The sequence below is a fragment of the Peromyscus californicus genome, unplaced genomic scaffold (genome assembly GCF_007827085.1).
Source record: "Peromyscus californicus insignis strain IS unplaced genomic scaffold, ASM782708v3 Scaffold_20__1_contigs__length_68692818, whole genome shotgun sequence".
Classification (NCBI taxonomy): domain Eukaryota; kingdom Metazoa; phylum Chordata; class Mammalia; order Rodentia; family Cricetidae; genus Peromyscus; species Peromyscus californicus.
In genome coordinates this window covers 54523928-54550881 of record NW_026294503.1, presented here as the reverse complement: position 1 = coordinate 54550881, position 26954 = coordinate 54523928, and the positions used below count along the sequence as shown (strand labels likewise).

The window sequence follows — 26954 nt, the reverse complement described above, 5'->3', positions numbered from 1 at the left end:
CACATGTAATAAAAACAAATACATTCCAAGGGACCAAACATCTAGTCCTTTAATAAAAGGCATTGACCTTCAAAGAGATTAATGATCAAACCATTAGAGGTAAAAAAAAACTATGCAAATGCTTTTTTTTCACAAGAGAGAACTTTCTTTGAAATCATGTCAGCTTTTTATTGTCTCATTTTAAGACCCCATTGGAAGGAATCTATGTGGAATTTTTCTAACCTTACATTCGAGGTGTACGTATTTAAAGTTTATTCCACAATAAGATTTTTTAAAGGGAAGAAAATCTATATTTGGAATTTTAAAACAAGTTCATTGGGATGAGAAAGTTTTTGACAAGTAATGAATTTTTATATTTGTAAAAATCCCTTATTTCAAATATTAGGAAATATATTTTAAAAGTCTTGAAATTTCTCTCATAAAGATTTAGTTACTGTTAACCAGTATAAGCATGTCTCACATTAAGATTTTCAGTGTAAACTCAGTTCTGCCTAAAATGCCTATGTCAAGCTAATGAAAATATACTACTAAACTTTTTCTCATTAAAAATAAATCTGTCTGAAAACACTTGACTATCCCGTCAAGCCAAAAAAAACCAACAACAAACCCTACTCATTACAGAGAGAGTCAAGAAGACAACTAATCTGAACGTCTTTGTTATACTGTAAAATGCAAGCTGCTAAATGGAAAGAAAAAACTTATAATCTTAGTGTGGTAACATTTAGGGAAGTATTTTATCAGTAGATATAGCTGTGACATTTCTTAAGTCAGGAGAGTATGCATTTTCACTCAAAACGAGATCTTACAGACTTACTTCTTGTAAAATTACAGCTTGTTTCCTAAAGAGAACAGGCTAAACTTTCTGAGGAACAAAAGGGAGCTATCAGATAACCAGAATATTTTAAATAGGAGGCGAGTAGATGAAAATTAGATTGGAAAAAAATTTAAAACCCAAAATTATACAAGATAAAGTCATTTATTTCTCATGAGAATTACGTCAAAGCATTTGCTAAACCTATGAAAGAGATTAAAGAGGAAAAGTTCAGAACTTTCAGCTAATATGTGAGAGTTTTCTCTCACAGTAATAAACAAATTCATTAGAACAGTTCATGCTGAGAAAATACATTCCTTATGCACCTTACGTATCATTCCCCCCCACACACCATTTTATCCATCTACACACAGAAACTTCTCTCTGCTTGTGAGGTACTGTTAGTTTCTCAGTATTTAAAATATGGTTCAGTGTTCCAGATGCCCTCCACTAAACTTGTGGGATGGCATGTACTAATGTAGGTCAATGCAGCATGAAGCTGTAATTTAGGTATACAGCAAACTCCTGATTTCAGGGACACATTCAGGGACTTACCAATATATGCATCTAGGAAATAAGATTCAGTGTTGCTTTGTGGGCATAACCGCACAGTTGCTAAGTACACAGGATACGAAAGACACCAGTATGTGTCTAGTGCACAATCATTTCACAAAACCAGCAGTTGATTCGTTTGGGGTTTGGATACGTTCCTCATGGGTGTCCTACCTTTGATTTTAGTCCAAAGCTCCGGGCATGATCACTGGCTTCCTGATGCACTTTTCTCAAGAGTTATTTATTTTTCTCTCAGGCTACCCTGTGTTGCTGGTACTTCCCATGTAAAACTCACCATATCCATACACACTCAGTTCAGGAACAAATGTTAGGACAAATGCCTGGGAAGCAGTGGGAGGAAGCGGAGCCCATCGTGTACCTTCATGTGGCTTTGTGGTGTGTGCACAATGCTAGTTACTGCAGGGAGCTCACAAACGATCGATCCTGACTCAGGGTTTATATTAGAGCAGATGTATTTGAACTATTTGGTTGTGATATTTAATTGATATTTACAACTGCACTTGGTCTCCTGTAGTGTTTATTCTTTTCAAAGTTTCCAGGCTCAATAAAAAAAGAAAAACTCTCCATCTCTTGAAGTTTTCGTATAATGGCTACTTTGAAAGTAAAAATGTCAAAATTCCATTCCCATGCCAACTCTACTATCTATAAAACAAAAAAATAATTTACTCCAGAATGAGATGTCTGAGCAGCCAGGGATTATTACAATAAAGGAACATAAAATCATAGCATTGAACACAAATCAATTTCTTTCTACCTCTTCAAAAAGACTACTTGATATTATTCTTGAGCAGAATTTGTCTGATTTTTGTCATAACAGCTGTGATATTACCAACCAGTTTAATTGCAAACAGTTACAGAACTGGGCTGGCATGGCCTTGAGAAACCATTTGGCCTCTTTGTTAAACATAAAGAAAATGACACCTTGTGTCACAACTTGGTCTTGTAACAATTACAGTTTTTCTGAGCCGACCTAGTTGGTTCCAATGCTTGTGGTTTTTAGACTAAAAGTGTACTGCTATCAACAAGTAGATTTTTAAAAACCTGAAAATAAAATAACTTAAAGAAACCATATAGTTAACGAAAAAGATATTAAAACATAGCAAATAAAGATGTTGAGATGTCAAAAAAAGAGGAACTCTTTGTATTTTAAGTCTTAGTGGACAATAAATTCTCAAATAATGTTCTGAAAGTCCATGGCTCAGCATTCAATTGTTACTCAGAGACATGACTCAGTATACGATTTATCTGAACCTGCTGTAAGGACCTAATATTTAGGAGAAAATGAATTTAATATTTTACACAGGAAAAAGAATTGATCAAATAAAATGCTGTTTCCAAAACTTTATCTCCTAGGTATTCTATTAGCCAAGATCAATATTTATCCAATAATCTGTCCATTAAGATTAAGGTAATTACTTATCATCTAGCATTAACAGTTAATCAAAAAGATATGCATTTGAACAGTGGCATTGCATATTTGATCAAAATGCAGTTAAATCATTATTTTCCTTTCATTGTGTCTATCATGTAACTAAAAGAAGTTTGATTTGGTAGCATGATAGTACTATAAAGAGATGGAGAAAACCATTCAGTTAAGGACCAAGGTAAGCCTTAATGATTTACTTAATGAAAATATTTGAATACTAAAAAAATAGTGACTGAAAAAAATAGGTAAAAAATGTTTAAGAGAAATGATAGTATTTTGTATGTCTGAGATGATTAAATACACTCCTCCAAGGGGGAACTATTTATATAAATCCTATTTTTATCTCTATGGTGACAAGAAATATGAGTTGCTCTTGATATATTTATATGGAAATGTTTTAATCTCAAGCCAACAATAATTTTTTATGCAGACCATGAGACCCTTTCCAAACAGTGAAACTATGTCTGATTTCATCACAGAGGGTAAGAATAACCTGTTGTCTTCTGACATTCTGTTGAGTCGCATCTACTGTGCACAGAATGCCCTACTTCTTGAACATGAGATTGAGTTTTAATTATTCAATATCATGAGGATTTTGTTTCCTGAAAATAATTTACTGACTATTGTATTGATGTAATTTACGGATATGTCAAAACTCACTAAGAATAAGTTTTGAGGTTACAAAGTTAATGCATGAAATGGTTAGATTCACTGAGGCTTTCCATATTGCTTCTTGTGTGCCTCATCTGAACATTAAGACAGGGAATTCTATCTTTCCATGATTTGCCAAAAACTTTGCACACCCCAAATAACTGCTACTCCCCCCCATTATATAAAACAACAAAATAACCGTTCTCTATAAATACTTATGTAAATTATCTCATAGGTTTCATTAAGATTTGCTGTTTTTCTTGTAAAGTCCTTTAAGCTTTGCATTTAAAGAATGTAGTAGTATCAATGTGAACAGCTCACTGCGTAAAGGAGAAGCAGGTGAAACTCCAATATGTAAAATATTTGCACTTCTAGCTTGTTCCTTAAACAAAGAGTACAATGTGCAGGTTGTCAACATTAGCTGCTATTAACCCAAAAGAGCAATGACTGGGTTCACATTCAAACATGGAGAAACCACAGAACACTGTGAATTCAGAACTAAGAGAAGTCGAACTAGAAAAGAACTGGCTCCCATCATAAGCGTGGTGTTTCCTCTAACTCCCTTACAAGTCCATGTGTACTGATAGGAACTGATGATGTTCTTCTTCCCACAGAGCCTCAGGCAATTTGAATCCATCACAGCTCATCTATTTTGAATACCTTTAAGTCATTGTTCTTAATGTAACTTTTCAAGTGAAGTTTGTGATTTAATACTTAGCCATTGTTTAAGACAGTATCTTTGACTTCTACATTATAGAAGAGAAATTGAAGTCTTGAAATTTGCGTCTCTAACTTTTGTACATGGTGACCAGTCATTTGTGAACCTTGACATCTTATAATCATATTACTTAGAGCAGATGTTTCTGTAAACCCTCTGAAAGATGTTACACATTGTATTTTGGTATTTTTACTGTGTCTTCTTTAGAGTGTATGAACATATTTGTCAGGATCAGATGAATTATGTAACAAAGAAACCTCAAAGCTGTTATGAAGGATAGTTCATAATTACTTTTGTAAAAGAAATGGAAAAGCACTTGAAATATAATTTTACTGTTTCATATGTATTTTAAAAAAGAAATAAAGTGATTATAAATAATTTTATCTGTTACTAACGAAATCCCTTTTCCAGATTTAATTTTTGCAAGATAAATATGAAACTTTTCTTGAATGTGAATTAAGCATAGTTTCCAGTTGCCTTTAATACTCACAGAGGGGGACAGATAAGCGCAGCCCACTTCTGCGCCATCGTAAGTGCCTCTTAACAAAGCGCATTTTACTGAGAGACAAATATAACAGGTTGACTGAATGGTTTCCACGGTTGGAATGTAGCTCAGTCATAGAACATTGGTCTAGAAACCTTGAAGTGGGCTCCAACATCAACAACACAACAATGAAAACTGTGACCTGGGATAAAAGCCTTCTGCTACGAACATCCAGAGACACAGAAAAATGGCTTCTGTGGTTAGCTCGGATGAATGGGCAGCTGTAGAAATATGGTAGGACTAGAAAGACATGCTTGATGATGAAACAACAGGAAACAAAATTAAAAAATCTAGACAGAAACCCCAAATGGCACGGGTAAGTTTCCCTGGCTGTCACTGCAGCTGACAATATTTTAAAATATGCTTTTCTTGAAATTAAAAATAATCATCCAATTCTAAAATTACCATAAATTTTAGTAACAGAAATCAGTTGCCATCATTAATATATTTAATGAGTCTGATTAATAAGGAGAAAGGCTTTGGTGTAACACGAATTCCTAAATGGTCTTTTAATAAAAAAAAAACCCGGTACCAGATATTGGTGTAAATGCTGAAAGATGAGAGAGGCAAAGGATGAGCCACCTCTTACCTCTAGGACTTCCCAGCCTGAAAAACTTTAGTTCCTGTCTCCTCATGCCTTATACACCTTTCTCTACCCACCATATTACTTACTTCCTATTGCTGGAACTGAAGGTGTATGACATCCCACATACTGGGATTAAAGGTGTGTGTCACCACTGCCTGGCTCTGTTTCCCTCCTAGACTGAGTCAATCTCATGTAGCCCAGGGTGATTTTGAACTCATAGAGATCCAGACGGATCTCTGCCTCCTGAGTGCTAGGATTAAAGGTGTGTGCCACCACTGTCTGGCTTCCGTGTTTAATCTAGTGGCTTGTTCTGTCCTCTGATCTTCAGGCAAGCTTTATTTGATATACAATATATCACCACACTTTCGTGTGCTCAGTTGGTTCTCTGGGGAAGTATCTTTTTAATATAAATTTCCACATATATACTAATAAAATGTTTTCCTTACACAAAAGGGCCACCAGATTGCACAGCTCCAGCAAGTGTCACTCACAATGTACATGGTCTGTCTGAATGGTGCCACCAGGAAACACAAAGGCAAACACCATTGCTTAGTAAATAGTAAGGTACAGAAGACACAAGTGAAACCATAGAACTTCCTTAACTAGAGGCTATCGCTGAAAGTTCAAATCAACAAGAATTTAAATCCAGGTTATTTTCATTGGTGATAGTGCCTGGAACAAACAGAACATAAGTCATGAATCAAGTTTGATGACATACCTTACTCCTACTCTGTATAAAACTTTAAAGATGATATGACCATTTTTAAAAAGTGGGAGAAAGTTGTGTTGATACACAGTAGTTAATGGCAGAGAACGACATCGCTCTAAACTTTGAACTATATTCAAGTCTGAGCTTTTATCCTACACAAGTCATGAACTATGGGAGTACATACTTCAAAATACTTTCACATACACTTTCCTTAATCTCTAAAACAGTTCCTCACTTTCATTTAACAAAGACGGTAATCGCAATCAAGAAGTGAAATGAAAACCCAAGGTCACGTAGTTGGAGTTGGGTTTCAAATCTAGGTCTTTCACCATCAGGTACACATACATGTTACAACCTTGTGCTTTGCCAGGGGGGTTCATTAAACAGACAATGAGATACAAGAAGATGGTTTCCTCTTGGGTAAATCATCAGACTCTCGCTTGCAAATGAAAATCAACTGTGCCTGGCTGACCTAGCGGTTAGTTAATGTGTGTACCACTGTGTAACCAGCACCACTCCCACTGGTAACGGCTAAAACCCACAGATGCCATAAATGGTTTTGAAAGTCAGAAGATCAATGTCTGTGTGCATCAAATGGCAAAGAACTAGACAACCGTGATCTGACCAACAAATGAGAGAAAGAAAGAGAGAGAGGGGGGGAGGAGGGAGGGAGGGAGGGAGGGAGGGAGGGAGGGAGGGAGGGAGGGAGGGAGGAAGGAAGGATGGAAGGAAGGAAGGAAGGAAGGAAGGAAGGAAGGAAGGAAGGAAGGAAGGAAGGAAGGATAGGAGGATTGGCTTAAAAACTGTTCAGTGTGCTGAATGAAATCAAATCCAGACACCCAGTTAGTCACTGTTTCATTTTAATTTTCTTATTTCAGTCTTTGCAACCCCTTTTCTGTATTTTCTATATAAGCCTTGATAAGTATTATTAAAACTTCTGGATTTCCATAGAAAGGTTCTGTGATGTACAGTTCTGCCTCTTTAAATGTGTTTATGGATGCCCTATACTTACTCACAAGCCTTTAAATGAATTTTAAATGAGTAAAGCGGTAGCAGAACAGATGGAACTCTGTGAAAAGTAAAAACAGTTTGAATTTTGACCCTACTCTAACAGACACAAAAAAATGGATTCCATGTATATACCCTCTGCTCTGCTCCTCCAGTCCCACCCATGATTCCAAGCTGATCCTATAGTAGATTTCCTCTTGCAGGGGCTTTGGAAGACCAGCTTGGCCCCCACCCTACTCCTTCTCATGGCCTCACTATTCTCCTAACCTCCTGCCACTTTCTCAAAAACTCAATTCTTGTTTGTTTACCTAGATCTTCCATTTTGGAACACATTGGATCTCCCTGGGAAGGGGAAATAGAATAGATTCTTGTGGGTAGACTGGGGGAAGGTGAAGATGGGAACAGGAGGGATCAGACGGGGGGGGGGGGTTTACAGGGAGAATTGACTAGAATTTGAGGGGCAATGTGGAACAATTGCAGTGGGAACCCCATGGATCTATGATGGTGACCCTAGCAAAGATAATAGGGGATATGGAGCCTGAACTGGCCATCTTCTGTAACCAGGCATGGCTTCCAGTGGTGGAACTGGGACACCAACTCAGCCACAGGAGGTACTGGGGTAATGGTGGCATAGAACTTGTTTGAGTGGCCAACCAATGATTGGTCCAACTTGAGGCCTATGCCATGAGAGGGAGCCCATGCCTCACACTACCTGGATGACCAGGAACCAGAGGCTGGATAGTCCAGAGACCTTGAATAGAACCAAACACAACTGGCAAAAAAAAAAAGTAAGTGAAATGACTCCTAATAACACTCATAGATTGGTGCCTGGCCCAGTTGTCATCAGAAAGGTACCACCTAGCAACTGATGGGAGCAGATGCAGAGACTCACAGCCAAAGACTAGGCAGAGCCAGGGGAACCCTGCAGAAGAGGGGGAGGAACAGGAGCCAGAGGTGATAAGGATACTATGAGAACATGACCCCACTTAACCAACTAGCCAGGACTCATAGGGGCTCACAGAGACTGAACTGACAATCAGAGATCCAGTATGGGTCAGCACTAGGTCCTCTGCATATATGTTATAGTTGTGTAGCTTGGTCTTCTTGTGGGACTCCTAACAATGGGGTGTCTCTGACTCTTTTGCCTACTCTTGGGACTCTTTTCTTTCTGCCGGATCTCCTCGTCCAGCCTTGATAGGAGGGCTAGGTGCTTAGTCCTATTGTAACTTGTTTTGCCAGGTTCGGTTAATATCCCTGGGAGGCCTGCTTTTTTCTGAAGGGAAATGGAGGAGGAGTGGATCTAGTGGGGAGGAGGGGTGAGGTGGTGGGGATGACTGGGAGAAGTGGAGGGAGAGGAAACTGCAGTCAGAATATAATGTATGAGAGATGAATAAAAAAGCCTCACTTCTTGCAGGACAGTCTCTTCTAAAAAAAATTTTTAAAAAATTAAAAAGGAGGGAGAGAGGACAATTGGGGCTGGGCCTGTGAGGAGCTGGGAGGAGGAATGGGTGTGAATATGATCAAAATATATTGTATAAAATTCTCAAAGAATTAATAAAATATATTATTAAAAAACAACATTCAATTCTCAGGTTTCTACAGACTTTCCTGTTTAAACAGGAAGCAATCCTTAACAAGGTTGTAATGGTCAGGGATATCCTTCACGCTCACACTCCTTTCTCCCTCTCTGACCTTTCCCAGATTGTAGAATGATTTGATGCTGGTACTGGGGCAACACACCAAGGCATTGCAGCACACCTCACACCCCTATAATCTATCTTTCCAGAACATTGATGTTATTTGCTCCTCTATCATGCTGGAATGAAAAACCCACATCTAGGCACTAGTTTTTGTAGACTCTCCATATCCAGGATGTCTACTACACACCTCTGGAAAGAAGGCAGCCTCTTCTACCAACTCTAAGTAGGATCATCTTGACTACTCCCTGATCCGGTGCTTGTGCCCCATTTCCTTGCCTTTCTGATCCAGGGTGTCTCTCAAGACAGGATCAGATCCCAGAAATTACCCAGAAGCTTTCATGAAATGCCTTACAGATTATTTCCTTAAAAATTCTAATCTAGAACCTGCTTCTAAGGCAAGAAGACTGTACTTGTGTGCCCACTTAATCTCTCAGTCCTCCCTAAACATTAGTGGGGTCAGGGGAAGACCTCTAAGAACTAGAGGATGTTAGACTGGTGTCTTAGGGTTTCTACTGCTGCAACAAAACACAATGACCACAAAGCAAGTTGGAGAGGAAAGGGTTTACTAGGCTTACACTTCAGCATTGCTGTTCATCACAGAAGGAAGGACAGAAACTCAAACAGGGCAGGATTCTGGAGGCAGGAGCTGATGCAGAGGCCATTGAGGAATACTGCTTAATGGTTTGCTTCCCATGACTTGCTCAGCCCACCTTCTTGTAGAACCCAGAACCAGCAGCCCAGGGATGGCACCACCCACCATGTGCTGAGCCCTCCCTCATTGGTCACTAAATGAGAAAATGCTTTGCAGCTGGATCCCAAGGAGGCATTTCCTCAGCTGAGGCTCCTTCCTCTCTGATGACTCCAGCTTGTGTCAAGTTGACACACAAAACCAGCCAGTACAATTGGTTCTGATGGAGGTGGTATGGAAAGAAAAGCAGACAGTCATCTCCGGAAGCAGAATTGTCCTTTAATCAGAATGAAAATCCAGACTCTCTCTGTGGAAGGAAGATGATGCACATGTGCTGTGGTGGTGTTGGGGTTTTATAGGATGGAAAAGGGGGAAATGTGGGGCTAGAAAAGTCCATCTGCAGGTCAGTTTCCCTGCAGTGGGAAAGTGGCTGATCCCAGCTGGTTTGCTATGTGATTCTCCTGATTAGAAATTTTCACAAATGTTTTCTGTGAAGTCAGCTTTCCTGTCCAGAGCTTCTCAGTCCACCTGAGGTTTTTAGGTCATCAACCCTTCATTCCAGACCCTGAAAACAAATTAAAAGAAGAGGGATATTGTGTTCTCTCCACAAAAAAAAAAAAAGCTGGGGGGTTGTCAAGTCTCATGGTATCAGGGAAGACGAGGGTCAATTGGACCACAGAGAACTAATTCCTTTGAAGCAAGCCTTAGAGGGAGGCTGCTTAATCTCAGTGGAGAAGGTCACAGTCATAGGTCTCCTGTAGCTCAAGCTGAAAATGACTCTGCACCTCTGGTCTCTCTGGAATCTTGAGAATACATAGAATGTGGGCACAGATTTCCAAGAGAACCTAGGGAAGAGAAGTCTGTGCCTCTTGTTTCTGGGCCCAGCTCTGGGACCTGAGAGCCAATGCTCTCCAGGAGAACCCCACTTGATGGCAAGTCTTGGGTGAACTCCTACTTTCAGAACTCTGCTTGCTTTCTCCATGCATGTGAACTGCATGACTTAAGCTTAACGGTACATCTTTTACATTTGTTTCATATTTTAAAAGTACTTACTTAAAAAAAAAAAGACAAGAAACTAAAAAGCAAAAATTGAAAAGAGATCAGTCTAAATACTAAATAATTAAAGTCACTGCATCAATGTCACATGAAGGAATTAAAACAAAGCAAATTCCTCTCAGATTAGGTTGGCCAAGAGTGAGCCCAAATTTGAATTCTCTACATCTTGGCCAGTGTCTTTCCTCTCTCTGTAGTCTGTGGTTACTGTCCTGTCTTTGCTTCTTGTCTGCTGTGTGTGTGTCTGATCTGTCTGTCCTTGTGCCTCATCTGAATCTGTGCAGAAACCATGAGAAAAAAGATAAAGAATTCTTTTTTTTTTTTTTTTTTTTTTTTTTTGGTTTTTCAAGACAAGGTTTCTCTGTGTAGCTTTGCGCCTTTCCTGGAACTCACTTTGTAGACCAAGATGGCCTCAAACTCACAGAAATCCGCCTGCCTCTGCCTCCCGAGTGCTGGGATTAAAGTTGTGTGCCACCACCACCCAGCTAAGATAAGGAATTCTTTACAGAAATGTTAACAGAATTTTACAACCAAAGAACTTACTTAATTGACACCAGTTGACCTGGAACCTTGTGTTGGACCATTTCCACTATCATCATGGTATTTCTTCAAGTTATTCTAATTCTACCACTTTTATTATATTGTGACCTAATAATAACTGTTACTTTGTGGATGATAATTTAGTCCATATAATTCAAAATAATTTAGATTATCTTAAGTACCAACGATTGTCCAGCTAAATTAGTTCCTTATATTTTAAGAGCATTTTATTTCTCCAATGTGCTGGGACTACACACTTCATTTTTCTTGGAGTCCAGAGGGTCTGGAGTTCTTTCTCAAGCACAAACCCTGTTCCAGATGTGGCCCTGACGGTGGGAAACACAGCCTAGAAGGAATGTCCCCTAGTGTAAAGCGAGCCCACAAGGGCAGGGAGTGTAAAAGGAAAAATTCAGATAAGGTGGTCGAAGATACTGTTTGATCAAGCTCTGCAGGCCATGATTCCTCTGGTGTCTAGCTAAACAAAACATAAGCAACAGTGGGAAAAATAAGAGTTGTTCATTCTGGAAGTGAGCCAGGGCCTTTTGTCTTTGTCTACTATTACCCTCCTTTCCAGAAGGTCCCTGTGGTGCCCATGGCTGCACTGGCCATGGAAAGTGGCCCTAACATGGGGCTTGAAGGATGTTCATCTATTCAAAATGCAAAGCCGTTTAGGTTTAGACAAAGAGTGTGTAAGCTTGGGGAACTCACTGATTCATGACCCATTAATACCCAAGAACATGAGGAATTCTGAAAAACCTTTGGAAACATTATGTCTCTTTACTTAATTATATGTTGAAGTTAAAAAAAGTTAAAATTAATGAGGGTGACAGATCAAAGTTTAGTCACTAGTACTGAGCATAATACCTGGTTTCTAGAAAAGGGAGTTTGAGATCCTGAGAACTGGCAGAAAATAGAAAAAAAAACCTGTAAAACAGAAACATGAGCAAGGTGAATTAAGGCCTGTGAAATCCTTTAGCATTTGGCACGCTGTTACTATTGCTTTGGAGGCCCCAAGAAACAAATCTAAGTTGCCTGCCAGGAACCAGATAGTAAACAGATTGCTGTCACCTTATTTGTTTTGTTGGCTTATGAAAAGATAAATTCTGGTGAGGCCTCTAAGTGTTTCAAATGTAAAAATGAGACCTTGCCTTTTCCTAGAGCTAACAGGCTTCCTACTGTGATAAGTAAGCTCATAAACAGATTTTTTATGGGGGGGGAACACTCAAAATTACCATGCTGTTATTACAGACTTAAAAATTGCTTTTTACTATTCCTTTGTGCTCTATTGGTGATTTTTAAAAAGACTTACTTTTTCAAGGACTAATTTCAATGATCAAATACCTATGTCTCATGATATTAAGGAAAAAACCAGTAACTAAAGGTTAAATGGATATGAAATATTGAAGATTTTTTAATGAGAAAGGATTTACATATGAAGGTTTAAATCAGTGGTTCTCAACCTGTGGGTCAAGACCCCTTTAGGGGTCACATATCGGATACCATCCATGTCAGATATTTACATTATGATTCATAGCAGTCACAAAATTACAGCTATGAAGTAGAAACAAAATAATGTTATGTTGGGGTCACCACAATGTGAGGAGTTGTATTAAAGGGTCACAGCATTAGAAAGGTTGAGAACCACTGGTATGGTATGTCCAGGTTTAATATATTTATATGTTATAAATGTTATATGTTATATGTGTGTTTAACATACACACACATATAGTTTGGGAAGTTGTAATAGAGGTTAAAATGACTGGATGTTTTCAGAATGGAAAGGAAAAGAAGGTTTATAGAAGTTTTGAGCATGTTGGTTAAGTGATTCAAGGTATATAAAAGTTAAGACTTAAAGATGATAGATATAATATTAAAACTTCAATGTTTAGCATATTTATGCTAAACCTCTACTTAAATTAATGAAGTTCTTATAAGTTATTAGCCTACCCTTGGTAACAGTTATAAGAACTGGCTAGTAATGCTTTACAAAAATAATTAAAATCATTATAGATAAAGGCTCAAAAATTTAAATCTCCCTTGTTTGAGTTAGGCTGACAACTTTCCAAGCCTTATTTTTGCTGCCACTTAAACCTATGAGTCTGATTGAGCTGTTGACAGAAACTCATTGGACTGCTGTTTTTATTGTGAGGATCTCAAAATAGGTTAAAATAGACATCGATCCTGTGGATACCAATAAAACTTGTATTTCTTTCACCAACTTTGGGAAATTCGTGTCTCTCACGGCATTTTTTTATAACCCCCAAAGACAAATCATAATTGAACAAGCTCATTTATTACTAAAAAAATTAAATATATAAACAAAAAAAGGGGTAATAATGATTAACTACTCAGGAACAACATGCCAAAGCAACTGTCTTAGTTAGAATTTCTATTGCTGTGAAGAGACACCAGGACCACGGCAACTCTTACAAAGAAAATATTTAATTGAGGTGGCTTACAGTTTCAGAGGTTCAGTCCATTATCATCATGGTGTGATGTGGCAGCATGTAGGCAGGTATAGTGCTGAAGAAGGAGCTGCTACATGTTGATATGAAGGCAACAGGAAGGAGACTGACTCTCTGGGTGTGATTTGAGCATATAGAGACCTCAAAGCCCACCTCCACAGTGACATACTTCCTCCAACAAGACCACACCCACTCCAACAAAGTCACCTCCTAATACTGCCACTCCCTTTGGAGGCCATTTTCTTTCAAGCCACCACAGCAGCTTATACTTTAAATTTTAAAAATGTTCCCTCTCAGTTTTATCCTTACACCTACAGAAAAGCATCCCAAGAAACAAAAAGTTTTATTGAAACTCATGGTTTTATACAAGCTCCCTCAAGGACCCAACCAAGGTCTGGGTCCCATTCCCTTCATAACTTGGAGCTTAGACCTCATGTCTGCACTTTCCTATAGGCTTCCTCTGGATTCCAAGAGGACTGGTAATGCCAAACAGTGAACTGACACCAGAAGACAACTTGGTAACAAAAGAGAGACCCTTTCCTGAATTCCAACTGCACATAGACTGTCACATCACTTCTAATTCTTATGCCAGTTACCAAACTTCTTTTCATTTCACTGAGTCCCTGAACCTTATTTCATGGACTTGTTGCAGTACTCAATGCATTAATACCCAACTCTACTTTTATGATATTAAAAAAACCCTCCCTTATAATAAATCTAAATATCCAAGAAAATTGGTAAAGAACCTATCACTGGAGTATAGTCTCAACACAACTGTTGACCTTGGACAATTCTATTTGTTTAAACATTCTCATTAGTCAACAGTTTGCCAATAGTTTGCAGGTGAATTACCAAGCACCTTACAAAGTCTCAATTGGTTTAATAGTTCACATGATCAAGATAATAAAATCCTAATAAATTAGGTATTTATTGCTTTTTAATAGTCCATTTCTGCATCCAAAGAATCCAGAGAAGATTTTTTGCCCAAGAAAAAGCTGATTATATTATCAACACTACAAAATCAGAATGGGGGAGGTGCTGTGGTCCAAGTGATCTGCAGTTCTTTCTTTCTCAAGCACAAACCTTGACCCCAATGTGACCCATGACTGTGGAGACCTGTCCTCCAAGGCAAAACAGAGCCAAAGGGGCATGGAAGTATGGAATAAAGAACTCAGATGGGAGGGAGGTGTCAAAGATTCTGTTTGATCAAGTTCTCCTTCCTGTGCTATCCCTAGTATCTAGATAAATAATATAATCAGCAGTGGGAGAAATAAAAATTGTTCATTGAAGTGAACCCAAAGTCTTGTGTCTCTGTCTACCATTATCCTCCTTTCCAGATATGTAGTTTGAATGTAATATAATCTCATAAGCAGTGGCTCTATTAGGATGTGTGGCTTTTTTGGATTTGGTATGGCCTTGTTGGAGGAAGTGTGTCACTGTGGGGGCAGGTTTTGAGGTTTCCTATGCTCAGGATACCACCCAGTGAGTCAGTCAACTTGCTGTTGCCTACAAGATGTAGGACTCTCAGCTACAGCTACAGCTACAGCATTATGTCTGCCTGCATGCTGCCATGCTCCCCGCCATGATGATAATGGACTGAACCTCTGAAATTGTAAGCAAGCCACCCCAATTATATGTTTTGCTTATAAGAGTTGCTTTGGTCATGGTGTCGGTTCACAGCAATAGGAACCCGAAGTAATACACCAGGTTTCTGTGATGAACATGGCTGCCCTGGCTGTGGCACATTTTAATTATAATTTAAATGCAACTATAGTAATAGCAGTATTATAGTCACAACTTTGCCACAAAATTGGAATTCTATCATTAATTGAATTGACTTTAGATGTATTTGATAGTCATATCTTTTCTGATAAGTTCAAATCTATGTCTAGTTTGCCTATAGCAATGGTACAACTTACAAAAATATGAAACATACTCATCATATACATATTTTTTTCATTTAGCTGTAGACAAGTAACCAGAGCTTGACAATCATTCTTTTCCTTACACTGTCAGTGCTCCTAGGATTGACCCATTTTCACTCCCAACATATAGAAATACTATATGAAGTACTATATAAAATGCTATATGAAATACTAACTTCTAGAAGGCCCATTATAATAGGGGTTTAACACAATAAATTATGACACATTGCATTAAAAATAATTCCTTACTGTATATGTACCAAACATTCTTTACTTATTTGTAGCAGGAATCTTAACAGTTCTTATTAATAAAATCAAACCTGAGGCCAGTTATTGGGGTGAACACTGGAAGATCAGAGAGACAGAACAGGCCACAGCCACCTCACCTCGCCAGTTCCTCAGCTGGTCCTGTTTCCTCAGACTGGAAGCTTCTCAGTCCTCATCCAAAAGAATCTCAGCTGAACTGTGCTGCTCAAAGCCTAAAAGCTTAACCAGCCAAATGCTTCTAGTTTCTGGTCCTCACGCCTTATATACCCTTCTGCTTTCTACCACCACTCCCTGGGATTAAAGGCTCACTTTCTGGCATTAAAGGTGTGAGTCACCACGCTTGGCTGTATCCTTGAACAGATGGATTTCTGCCTCTGGAATGCTAGGATTAAAGGTGTGTGCTACCACTGCCTATCCTAAGTATCTAGTGGCTTTTCTGTTCTCTGACCCCAGATAAGTTTATTAGGGTACACAATTTTTTGGGGAACACAATACCACCACACTTATTTATTCTCAGCTGACTCGTAGATTGTTTCCATGCCTTGGCTTGCGTGGCTAGTACTGAAATGAACATGGGGAGGGCAGATATTTTAGGAGCTGAGGATATAACCTTCTTTGTGAATATACCCAGAAGACAGATTACTGAGTCATATGGCAATTCTATTTTTTAATTTCTTAAGAAACTCTGTTCTCTTTTCTATAGAAGCTTCACCAGCCTACATCCCACCAACAGTGTATCAGAGTTCCCAACACTTATCTTTTTGATCACAGCTGTCATAATGGGAATGAGTTGATGCAGCAGATGAGAATTATGATGTAAGATACAGGAAATGGGGAGGCGTAGACCTCAGAGTATAAAGTAGCAGGTATGCAGAATGAGCCGATCTGGAGCTCCAGTGCACAGCATAACACTATAGATAAAACTGTAGGGTAGTGAGAGAGTCTTGTTAAATAAGTAGTTTGGAACTATGTGAGATGAGAGATTATTCATTTTCTTTATTGTAATAGCCATTTTACTACCTATATGCGTTATAGACTATCACGTTTTAATCCATTCCCTCTCTAGCATCATGTTTTTTCCTGGTTTCACTGTCATCACTAACACAATATACAAACATCTTCACGTCGATTGTCTTTCTCTTTCTCACTGCTATCACTGGAGAAGAAAACAAAGTGGCCACTAGAAAAGAGGGCCACAAGGGAAGTATTCAAAGTATGCAGTAAGAAAATGTACAGTTTTCTGTAAAATATGAGGTCTAGAGATGAACGTTAAGTGGGAGTGGAGGTGGGGTGGGGGAGGGCTGTGTTTCCACAGGACAGTAGGTGGCAAAGCTGAGAACTGGAGCCCAGCTGGAAGGTCACTGGCCCCACTCTGGACAAATCAAGCTTCCTCAGGGAGAGCAGTAGAAACTTCAAGAGAAATAATAACACTGTGCCTGCAGGAAAAGACGTAAGGTCTAGAGAGTCCGGGGGTCAGAAGGACTACCAGGAGAAGACTTACAACTTTCCCTGCATCCTAGTCTATAAAGTGTATGAAATATAGGAGGTACAGAGATCAATTGCTCCCATTGACCCCCTCCTGCTGTAAGAGCCAGAGGCATCTGGGAGATATATCATGCAGTTCAGGGCAGCTGGGCCAGAAACAAATCCCTATACTGTTCATTTTATCTTTGAGTCTATAACTTACTCTCCACTCTTGCATACATGTCTCTTGTTTTTTTAATTTGCAGTTATGTCTTAGAATTGTTGTTTCTCTGACCAGTCTACATAAGGTATCATTTCTTTTAATTTTTGAGTTTTATAATATATTTACAACATCCCTTCCTTTCTTCCCTTTCCTCCCTCCAATTACTTCCATAAACTCCTCCTTTCAAATTCATGGACTCTTTTCTCATTACGTGTTATTCCATCCATAAATGTATATGCATATGCATACATATACCTAAATATAACCTGTTCAGTACATACAATGTTACTCATATGCATGATTTTTAGGGCTGACCATTTGGTATTGGATAAACAATCGGTGTATTCTTCCCTAGGGCAGACTGTTTCTCTTGCTGCCAATATTCCTCAGTTGCCTATAGTCCTTGGTGTAGTGCTGAGGCCTCCTGGGCTTTTCTCTTTCCACTTTGGCATGTCCAATAACATCATCCTTGTTCAGTTCACATTTGGGCAGTCATGTTGGAAAGACTTGATGTGTGCAGGATCTGACATTACTAGGATGCACGATCTCACAGCAAACTCTTATCCTTATACTCTCTTCTTTTTGCTTCTTAATTTATACTCTTCCGTAGATGTAATAAGATAGACCACATGTTAGGAAACAAAGAAAGTCTCAACAAATTTAGGACAATAGAAATCACATCCTGCATTCTGTCTGATCACAATGGATCAAAGCTGGATATCAACACCAAAAAAAAAAAAAAAAAGACATGAAGCACATAAGTTCACAGACAGTAAACAGTACTGCTAGCCAAAATTGAGTGAAGGAAGAAAACAAAATCAAAATTTTTAAATTCCTAGAATCGAGTGAAAATGAAAACATAACATACCAAAATAAAAGCAGGCATTAGCAGGAAGTTTATAGCACTATGTGTCTACATTTTTTGAAAAAAAAATGAGAGATCTCAAATTAATAACTTAATTGTGCTCATGAAGGCCTTAGAGAAATAAGAACAATCAACTCCCAAAAACATAGATGGGAAGAGAAAATCAAACCCTGGGCTGAAATGAATGAAATAGAGATGGAAGGAAGAGAGAGTGTGAAGTTGAGTGGGTAGGGAAGTGGGGAGAACCTGAGAGAAGTTCGAGGAAGGGAAAACATGATCAAAATTTTTGTATGGGAAAAAAATCTTTGAAGAAAAAAATAATGGATCAAGTAGTTGATACTTTGAAAAGATTAGCATGCTTGACAAACTCTAGCCAAACTAATCAAAAGAAAGAGACGATCCAAAATTCAAATCAGAGATAAAAAGGGAGACTTACAACAGATGTGGAAGAAATTCAGAGAATCATAAGGACATACTTTTAAAATCTGTATCCCACCAAACTGCAAAACCTAAAAGGAGTGAATGAATTTCTTGACATAGACAACCTACTAAAGTTAAATCAAGAAGTAAATAATTTAAATAGACCTAGTGAGATAGAAGTGGTAATTAAAAATCTCCCAATAAAACCTGACCAAGACAGGTGACAATTCAATGTAGAATTCTCTCAGACACCCAAAAAAGAACTAATATCAACATGGCTCAAACTGTTCTACAAAACAGAAAAAGGAAGAGACCTTCACAAATTATTTTTAGGAAGTCAGTATGACTCTGATACTAAAACAAGATAATGAACCAAAAAAAAAAAAAAAAAAACCTACAGGACATTATCTCTCATGATCATAGACAAAAAAGTTCTAAATAAAATATTTGCAAACTGTATTCAAGAACTCATCAAAAAGACTATCTGAAATGATCAAATCAGCTTTATCCCAGAGATGAAGGATTATTCAACACACATAAATTTCACATATAGACTAAAGGACAGAAATCGCATAATTTTTCTCAGTAGATACATAAAAGCCTTTTATTAAAATCTAACATCCATTCATGACAAAAATCCCGGAGAGACTAGAGATACAGGAGACATGTCTTAATACAATAAAAGTAAAATACAGGAAGCTCACAGCCAACATCATCTTAAATGGAGAAAAACTCAAAACATTTCCACTAAAATTAGAAACAAGACAAAGCTGTCCGCTCTTCTCATTAGTGTTCAACACAGGACTTAAAATCGTAGCCAGATCAATAAGACAAAGGAAATGAAGTAGACACTGTGGTAATATATTGTGCACCCCAATAAAGCTTGCCTAGGGATCAGAGGACAAAGTCAAAGCCAGCCACTATATTAAACATAGAGGTCAGGAGGTGGTAGCACACACTTTTTTTTTTTTTAATTTATTTTAATTTATTTTGCAATACAATTCAGTTCTACATATCAGTCACGGATTCCCTTGTTCTCCCCCCTCCCGTCCCCCTCACCTTCCCCCCAACGCCCCCCCCCATTCCCATCTCCTCCAGGGCAAAGCCTTCCCCACAGACTGAGGTCAACCTGGTAGACTCAGTCCAGGTAGGTCTAGTACCCTCCTCCCAGGCCAAACCAAACAATCCTGCATAGGCCCCAGGTTTCAAACAGCCAACTCATGCAATGAGCACAAGATCTGGTCCCACTGCCTGGATGCCTCCCAAACAGATCAAGCCAATCAACTGTCTCACCCATTCGGAGGGCCTGATCCAGTGTGGACCCCTCAGCCATTGGTTCATAGTTCATGTGTTTCCATTCATTTGGCTATTTGTCCCTGTGCTTTATCCAACCTTGGTCTCAACAATTCTCGCTCATATAAACCCTCCTCATTCTCGTTGATTGGACTCCCAGAGATCCACCCAGGGCCTAGTCATGGATCTCTGCATCCAGATCCCTCAGTAGTTGGATGAGGTTTCTAGCACAACAATTAGGGTGTTTGGCCATCCCATCACCAGAGTAGGTCAGTTCGGGCTGTCTCTCGACCATTGCCGGCAGTCTGTTGTGTGGGTATCTTTGTGGATTTCTGTGGGCCTCTCTAGCACTTTGCTTCTTCCTGTTCTCATGTGGTCTTCATTTACCATGGTCTCCTATTCCTTGTTCTCCCTCTCTGTTGTTGATCCAGCTGGGATCTCCTGCTCCCCCAAGCTCTCTTTCCCTCGACCCTCGCCTTTCATTACCCCCACTCATGTCCAGGCTGTTCATGTAGATCTCATTCCATTTCTCTGTCATTGGGCGATCCCTGTGTCTTTCTTGGGGTCCTGTTTTCCGGGTAGCCTCCCTGGTGATGTGAGTAGCAGACAATTCATCCTTGTTTCATGTCTAGTATCCTGCTATGAGTGAGTACATACCATGTTTGTCTTTCTGAGTCTGGGTTACCTCACTCAGGATGATTTTTTCTAGATCCATCCATTTGTCTGCAAACCTCATGATGCCATTGATCAGTGAGTGAGTTCAAGGACACTCAGGGAACTGAGCTAGGCATCGTGACACAAGCCTTTAATCCCAGCACTAGGAAGGAAGGAAGATGGCAGGGCACAGAAAGGTATATAAGGCGTGAGTAAACAGGAAGTCTCTCTCTTGAGGCTAAGAATTTCGTAGAGGTAAGCTAGTGGCTGGCTGTTCTGTTTCTCTGATCTTTCAGTTTTCACCCCAATATCTGGCTCCGGGCTTTTTTATTATTATTATGATTATTATTAAAAGACCTTTTAAGATTCGTGTTAGAGGAACCAGATAGGAAAGGAAGCAACAAAGCATCTTTGTTTGCAGGTAATATGATTCTTTATATGAAGGAGCCTGAAAAACTCAACCAGAAAAATACTACACCTGATAAATACATTCATCTACATAGCAGGATACAAAGTTAACCCTCAAAATCAATAGCCTTCATATACACAAGTGAGAACCCATTGAGAAAGAATACACCCAGTCGCTTAAAAAAATAAATCTTGGAATATAGCTAACCAAAGAAGTGAAATTAAACTTTAAAACACTGGAGAAAAAAAGAGAGAGAAATGATCATAACATGGAAAAACTTTCCATGCTCACAGACGGGCAGGTTTAATGTAAAGATAGCCACCCTACCAAAAGCAATCTACATTTTCAATACATGCTACATCAAAATCCCAATGCAATTATTCTCAGAAATTGAAAAATATTAACGCTAAATTTTATATGTGATTACCAAATATATGGGAAAGGCAAAATCATACTAAACAACATCAACAGCAAAATCACTGGAGGCCTCATCATTCCAGATTTCAGGTTATACTACAGAGCTATAGTAAGGAAACCAGCAGGGTACTGGAATTTTTTTAAAGGCTCATTAAATTGAAGACTCACTTATAAACCTACAATTCTGGTATCTCCTCCCCTTGGCACTGAACAAAATTCTTCGATGACACTGTTGATTAACCATTTGGTGGTTGGTTCAGAAACACAATGTTCGAGAGCAAATAATACAGTGTGGAAGGAAACATTCCATGAATTGTTTCTTTAAAAGAGCAAGGTTGGCGGCCCCAGGGGCCTAGAATGACCAGCATGGCTACCAACCAGGCCCACAGCCAGGTCTTTGGCTGACCCACCCTAGCATCTACCCCATCTAGGACCTGCTGCAGCAAGTGAAGGGACTGGTCCTGTGGAATGATACCCACAAGATCTCCAAAACTCATGGCAGCCACAGGATATCCCAGAGGAGTTCTGGTGAGGATCCAGTAATGATGGTGTACCAGAAACCAGAGGCCTTGAACCAGAACAATGACTCATTGGAATAAACACTTGCCAGTAAAACTGATGGGACAAAGATGTCTACTATATGACACACTGAAGCCTCCATTGCCACCAAGATGAATGAAGAGATGTTGGAGAAGCAGGAAAGAAGGAGATGCAGAGATTTTTCTGTTGTGGTGGTTTGTGGTTTGGTTTGGTATGGTTTTGGTTTTTTTGTTTTGTTTTTCTTTTTGCTTTTGCTCGCTTGCTGGCATACTTTGATTTGTTTCCTTATGTGGGGGCAGGGGTGACAGGGATGAGGAGAGGATATATAGGGGTATGGCAGGTGAACAGAATTGGGATGTGTGATATGCAACTCCCAAAGAGTCAATAAAGAAGTTAAATTTAAAAAAAAAAAAGAGCAAGGTTAGGTGCATCTGTGTGAATGGGAACAATTTTCTTAAACCTCCATAAACCACAATCTCGTAGACTATCTCTTCCTCAACTTGGATGCTGACATGGGTCTTTCATGTATTTTTTAACCTCAGAAAGACAAACATGGTATGTACTCACTCATAGGAGGATACTAGATGTGGAACAAGGATGACTGGACTGCTACTCACATCACCAGGGAGGCTACCTGGAAAACAGGATCCCAAGAAAGACACGGGGATCGCCCAATGATGGAGAAATGGATGAGATCTACATGAACAGCCTGGACATGAGTGGGGGTAATGAAGGGCGAGGGTCTAGGGAAAGAGAGCTTGGGGGAGCGGGAGATCCCAGCTGGATCAACAACAGAGAGGGAGAACAAGGAATAGGAGACCATGGCAAATGAAGACTACATGAGAATAGGAAGAAGCAAAGTGCTAGAGAGGCCCACAGAAATCCACAAAGATGCCCCCACAATAGACTGCTGGCAATGGTCGAGAGACAGCCCGAACTGACCTACTCTGGTATTTTTTAACCTCAATGGAGTTCACTAAGCTTTTCAACCTAGTCCAGGAACAAGTGGAAGTGGGGTGATACTCTGGCCCAATGTGCCCATTGCTCAGGCAGGCCCTGTATTGTCTCTCCTTCAGTCATGCCCGGCTGCTAAGAAAACACTGCGTTGAGCAACAGTACTGGTTCATTACTTTTATAAAACTTACATGCATTTAACTTTGTAAATTTGTATTCTATATACCCATCTATACACCTATCTAGTCACAGATACATTGAGCATTAAATGTGCTAAAAAAAAATCACTTTAAAATAATTACTTGCAGAGAAGTCATTGAAAAGACTTTAACAAAGATCAACTCTTAAATGAACCCTGGCTTTGTTAAAACAATTTCCAAAGTAGCCAAAGTGTGAAATACAAAAAGCAGAAAACATGAAACAGTATGTTTAACAAAACCTAAAATCTCAGATCTTAAGATAGTCATAAAATGTCACTACTAGCAGACATTCTATAAGAATGTCTGATTGCTGTAGACACAGAAATTTGCTTCTGGTTTTACACTGGTGTCTTTAAACTGGAACTTTCTAAAAAGATGAACTCACTTTATGTTTTTGTCATTGAGATGAGAAATTAATTTCTCTTATATTCATATCAGCTTTGATCTAAGTAAGTGTTAAAGACAGACTCAGTTCTCAAAACTAAAATAATCCAAAGAGCTGAGAGTCCTACATTGTGAATGAAAGGCAGCAAAAGTGAACTTGTTTGAGCTTCTGAGACCTCAAAGCCTACTCCCACAGTGACACACTTCCTCCAACAAAGTCACACCTATTCCAACAAGGTCATGCCTCCTAATAGTGCCATCTCTATGGAAGAAATATTCAAACACCTAAGTCTATGGGGGCATTCCTATTCAAACCATCATATATGCTGACAGGATTGAGTCTGAAAGTTGGATATGGTATGGACAGGATAAAGTCAGTTGTATACAGGGGACTAGGTTGGCATGAGGGTTTTGTGTCCTTGTCCAAATCTAAGATTAGGGACAGCATGGATGGGGTTGATCAGAACAGGTTAGGGGCAGTGGATGTGGGACCCAGGATAGATCTAGGGATTGGGGATAGTATGTGGAAGGAAGGATCAGGGAGACTCACCTGGATGGGACCTGGTGGAAGATACACAGGACCTAACAGGACACAGAGGTTAAATGTGGCAGAAGAGGAATGAAATCGGGTGGTAGGAGCATGAATATGAGTGTTTAGTTGCATGCTTGTCTTTGTAACACGTGTACTTGGTGCAGGTAGATGTCAGAAGAGGTTGTTGGACCCGCCCTGGAACTGGAGCTAAAGACAGTTGTGACCCTGGACCTCTGTAAAAACAACTGTTCTTAACGACTGAGCCACCTCTCCAGCCCTATGAATATTTTTAAACTACACAGGTAAACTCAACAGATCCAGATCCTACCAAATTGAAGCTTAGTCTGCAAGCAGAAAATATGTATCAATCTTGAATGTGGCAGCATTTTAATATACTGTGTAACAGGAAGGCCTAACCTGGTCTAGGAGAGATCTCAACCAGCAGAATGTGTGTCTTAGCTGAGAGTGCAGAACAAGAAGGTCTAAGGTCTAAGACAATGTCCAACTATAACCGTGTCATGGTGTGAATGTGACGTGTCTCCCCAAATCAGCCCATTCACTGAATACTTGGTCACCACCTGGCGGCACCCTTGAGAAGTGGTAGTTTGACAGGACATCCATTTCTTCAACAGACTAATCCAATTATGTGTTTATACTGAATATGTTTATCAGGAGGTGGGGGCCACCTGATGGTGGGAGGTGGGTGGCTGAGTGTGTGCCTTTGTCCATGACTGACATATATCTGCTTCCTGGTTGCCACGAGCTGAGTAGTTTTCCTCTACCATGCTCTTCCACTAAATTGTTCCTACCTTTTCACTGGCCTTTAAACAACAGAGCCAGTTGGTCATGAACAGAGACTTCTGAAACCGTGAACTAAAATGCATAGCTCATAAATTCACTCAAGTGTCTTGTCACTGTGATGATAAGTAACTAACACGAGCAGTACCCAGCAGTGAACACCGACTGGGCAGAGTTCCCGGGAACTTCAAAATTGCTGGTTGTGAGTGGAACATAAAAACTGGCAGTGTGAGGAGCAACAAAAGATGAGGAAGGGAGCTAGGTGATCAGCACACAACATGAGGAACAAACTATGATGAACTTGGACTGCCTTCTTTTTGTGTGTATGGCCATGCATACATGTATAGACATCAGAAGAGGATGGACATGAGTACACATGTGTATGCAGATGTGTGTGCCTGTGAGCACATATGTAGAGGCCAGAACAGGAAGAGGGGTGTCTTCTCTTATCATTCTTCCTTATTCTCTTGAAACAGAGTCTCTCACTGAACCACAATTTTGCTGTTTGGGCTAGACTGACTGGACAGCAAGCTTATGAGATCCACCCATTTTTCATCTCCTAATGCTGAAGTTATTAACGTGCACAGCTATGCCTGGCTTTTTAATTAATTAATTATATTAATGTGGGTGATAGGCACTCAAACTTGGGTTCTTACACTTGTTATAGCAAAGGCTCTTACCCACTGAGTTATCTTCCAAGTCCAACACTCGGACTTTCTAATAGGAAAATGAGTTGTCCATAGACAGAACTTCTTGGTTACAATTCTAAATACTTGGAAAATTACAGACATGACTTAATGAGAAGAAGAGGGTACAAAAGAAGAACACTATTGATTTAGGAAGAAGATTCAGAAGAGCTTTCCCCACATACTGAATCTAAGTAACTGAGAATCTAAATAGCTATGCCAGGCAGAAAGATATCAAGCTCAAATCATGAGTAGTTCAGAATAAAGAGATTAGGTTATTGGGTCTTGAAAGGAAGGTTTGGAAATAGTTATAGGAACAGTACATGACCTAAGGTTGATACTGAAGAGCCAAATCATAAAAATAATAGTTATGCTAATCAGTTATATATGACAACATGAAATATACATTTCAATAAATGTATGTCCTGGGGCTTTAAGGACAAAAGGGACAAGTCACATTCATGAATAGGGAGGACCTTGGATGAAGAAAAGAAACCCTTCCAAAGCAGTTGGCCTGGGAATTAGCAACCTGAAGATGGCCATGATCTGACCTAGAGGTGAGTGTGATGTGACTAGATGAGCAATCCCTGATACCTTTGAGATGCCGCAGGAAATTGGGGCAAACATTTAGAAATATCTGAGGCTGTTTAAGGCTTCTGACCATCCCTCTAGAATACAAATGTCACAGTGGAAATGTTTAGGAAAACAAGAAGAATGAAAGACTTAATCAGAGAAAAGGTACCCCAAAGTGTGGTTCGATTATAAACCTGGGATTTATTGATCAGGTCTAAGCAAAGCAAGAAAACAGTAGATTCTGCTTTACATCTGGCAGGAGGTGAACCCCAGCTCCAGGGCTGCTGCAGACTGGAAAGGATGTCTGATGTATAAGGATGAGAGTGAAGCAAGTTTCCAGATCTCTGGATGACAGCAACAGGATGCTCCCAAGGAGTTATCTTCTTATTCAATTGCATGACCCAACATGCATAATTATGCTGAATTTCTTTGACAATGTTAACAGCTTTCTGAAAATGGAAGACTAATAGCTCTTAGTCAGGGCTGGGAGCATGAGTCAGTTCATCCCTAAAGTGTCACTCCCATCTTTTGTGGGCCAATCTTCAAAGCAAGCTCTCCAATATAAACTATGTGTTTTTATTTCCCTCTGCTCAATGGCATTTAACTTCGGGGGGCCGGGGGGATGGTGTGTATTCCTACCATACACGGAGACTTCAGATGAGATAGCCAGCCTTCAATTAATCGACTCTCTTCTTTTAAGTCGTTTCTGACAAAAGTCAATTTATGCCACCCATTTGGGCTCAGTGAATCATTGCTGCACTCTTTTAATATTTTCCTATATCAGGAAAGCAAGGACTTACAGGATTGACAGTGTTCAACATTGCTTTACATAACAGCATTTGTTCGCCTCAGATAAGAAAAGTTTCATAATGTCAGAC

General features: G+C 39.4%; 1 long non-coding RNA gene across 1 annotated transcript; it reads right to left on the bottom strand.

Annotated features, from left to right (window-relative positions):
• Nucleotides 1-9272: 9272 nt before the first annotated feature.
• On the bottom strand, nucleotides 9273-15913 carry LOC128116967 (uncharacterized). Its single transcript, XR_008220644.1, has 2 exons — nucleotides 15784-15913; nucleotides 9273-9979 (listed from the first exon to the last, which is right to left on the bottom strand). It is a non-coding gene; the product is annotated as an uncharacterized LOC128116967 (long non-coding RNA).
• Nucleotides 15914-26954: the final 11041 nt, after the last annotated feature.